The sequence below is a fragment of the Penaeus monodon genome, chromosome 33 (genome assembly GCF_015228065.2).
Source record: "Penaeus monodon isolate SGIC_2016 chromosome 33, NSTDA_Pmon_1, whole genome shotgun sequence".
Lineage (NCBI taxonomy): Eukaryota > Metazoa > Arthropoda > Malacostraca > Decapoda > Penaeidae > Penaeus > Penaeus monodon.
Genome location: NC_051418.1, coordinates 14,978,881 through 14,981,760, shown reverse-complemented (window position 1 = coordinate 14,981,760; position 2,880 = coordinate 14,978,881). Strand labels below are relative to the sequence as shown.

The window sequence follows — 2,880 nt, the reverse complement described above, 5'->3', positions numbered from 1 at the left end:
CATTGTCAGATATTAATATCTAAATCAATTATTTGATTATTATTAAATCTTGAAATTAATAAATCTAATGACATTTGGCACTTTTACCTCCGACATTCCAAGAAGACAAGAGTTTTCCTATTAAGTAAAGCAAAATAGCATATGATTTTTCGTTGACTTTCTCCATATTTTGACTTTCACTGTTCTAAAAAATATTTCATTTGAGAGTTGTCTCATATTATATTCATATTCGTAATGCAAGTAAATATTCTCCTGGCAGCATTTAGTGCGGGTGGGCTTAGTAGCGGTTTTTGCTAAGTGAGGAATAAATTAAACACCGGGATCATACTTATTAATTTAGCGGTTTTTGCTAAGTGAGGATAAATCAAACACCGGGATCATACTTATTAATTATTTGAGTATGTTTAATGGGGTGGTTGAATGATATGAGAGTATATGATTTTACAAATGTATAAAAGAAAGAACATTAGCTCTTTCTTATCTTAATACAGATTTAGCAGGAAAGTATGACTTTTATGTACAACCTTAAGATTATGGTGTCTTTATACTGCACAATGATATCCGTGTACTGAATTATAAACAATAAGCAGTTGATAATATAACGCACACAATAAAAGAAGCACGGCAATGTTTACTACTTTAAAATGCCTTTCACAACGAATAGAGAAATGTCCTAGCCACCTAACTATATAAGCAGTTATATCACAGACAAGGGAATTCAATACCCTTTTTCTCGAGTTCAGTTCTTAACATTTCCTCGTGTTGTCTCATCCTCTTCAGGTCCTCGAGCAAAGCGTTTCTCTCACTGATGGCATCATCGAGGTCCTTTTTCATCTTTTCGTAGTGAGACTTCTTCAAATCACGATTCTTCTTGGCGTTAATAGCATTTATTCGCCTCTTCTCGGCATCCATGTCTGCGAAAGGTTCTTTCCTCTCGTAGGCTTTTGACTTCTTATTCCGGCGTCGTGGCCTGGCACTGCTTGAGCTCGCAGAAGAGGGGTTGGTAGACGGCGTAAGTGGCGAGGAGGCGGAGGATTTCCTGGCTGGCTGTGACCTCCTGCTTGGAGCAGCGCGTTTGCTCCCCTTTGCTGATCCTCCGGAGACCGCCGGAGTAACCTCCTGGGGATGTCCCCCTGAGATAACTCCGCCTTCTGGAGGAAGTGACACTGGTTCACCGCTGTTTGAATTGGCGCGGTCCTGAACAATGCCATTAATAAACATATCAACCTGAGCCTCCTGAATCACGGGGAGGCAGTCGGTTGATAAATCGTCATCAAAAATACTTGGCACAGCAGACGAGAGAGAAGGGGGCTCACTGGAAGAGGGTAAAAGGTCTGTTAAAACGTAGTTGTCGTCGAGAGACTTCGTTTCAACCGGAGGATCCAAGCCAAGGTATCGCACGAAGTCGAGGCCGTCCAGCGCCCACACCCCCGATGGATCTTCGGCCGGTCTCACGAGGTTCATAGGATTTTGCAAAGCGTCGCCTTCCATTGGCACATAAGTCACTTGGTTCATAGGTGAGTTCCCTTCAAGTGTCATGAGCGTATGTTGCTCGATGGCTACTTGCTCCGGCGCGGAAAAATATTTCTGGTCCGGTGTGGGGATCCCTGTGTAAGTCACAAAAGTTGTTGGATTCAAAATTGAAATGTCTTCCATTATTATTTCATTTTGGTCTGGAATCACTTGAAATGTCTGGTATGCCTGGGTAGTGCCACTTTCTGATAGTCCATTAGGCGCCTCCTCTGTGAAACTGGCACTGGTGTTTTCTGGCATATTGGCAGCCTGGATGATGCCACTATTATAGATAAAAATTCACTTTTGCGCAGGTCACTCGATAAATCTTTCGTGTTCTTAGGAAGCAACTGAGAGTAAATTCCGAGGAGTGCTCAGACACGCTGCCACCGTTCGACTCAGTCAGTCATGTGGTGTAACTCTCGCGGCCCCTCCCTCGTTATGACGTCAGAAGAATCTGATTGGCCAGTAGCATGCTGAAGCGTATTCGGTGTGTGCACAAATTTCTATGAGGAACATGAAATGTTGCATCATTTTAAAGTAGCTGAAATAGGTCGGTCCATATTCATCTAATGCCCATGAGCAAATATCACTGAACTGAAACGATTTTAGGTCACCCAAGGGCTGATATTACCCATATAATTTTTATTAGAGATTTTTAGATAATCGATCTTGATAGTGATTGCATTCGTCACAGCACTTTTAATGTCATTGTCGTTGATCTGAATGTTGCTATATCTGAGTTACTGCGAGTTAAATTAATCAAAGTCTTGCTCCCTTGTGATTTTTGCATCCTTTCTCGAGACGAGGCGAGGAGATGGGCGCGGGATTTCCTGTGACGTCACATTCATGGATATTCTTTTTACATTTTTTTGTTTATCTTACGAATTAAACATAATATATTCCAACCCACTGCGTATCCAAGGCTAAGACATGTATATATATTTAGAAATAGTAATGCCCACGCGAACTGGCAACACTGGGTCGTGCCATGCGTAATGTTGAATAAACATGATCGCTGCAAGTTTACGCACGTGACCAAGACTTGAAGCACAGGACAGCACGCGCGCAATTATTTCCATCGTTATTCACGTTGAAGTGAAATATCGCTTACTCCAAACACTACAATAATACACAAGCACACTCTCTCGCTCGACCATCCTCTCCACACGTATACAGATTGAGCAGTGAACTGAGAATAGCTAGGGATGTTAATGGATTATATACTTTTTTCATTAAATCAGATGATTACTTTAGCTTAAAGGAAAATACGTTTACATTCTTACAATTATTAGTTAAATCCTATTAAACTGTAATTGTTTCGTAACCAACTTTGAGTGTTCAACAACTTTCCTAGTGTTTACACTG

At 41.2% G+C, this 2,880-nt stretch overlaps 1 protein-coding gene across 1 annotated transcript in view; it reads left to right on the top strand.

Annotated features, from left to right (window-relative positions):
• The window catches only part of LOC119594071 (amino acid transporter AVT1B-like), a 42,502-nt gene that overhangs the window by 26,916 nt on the left and 12,706 nt on the right, over nucleotides 1-2,880 (top strand).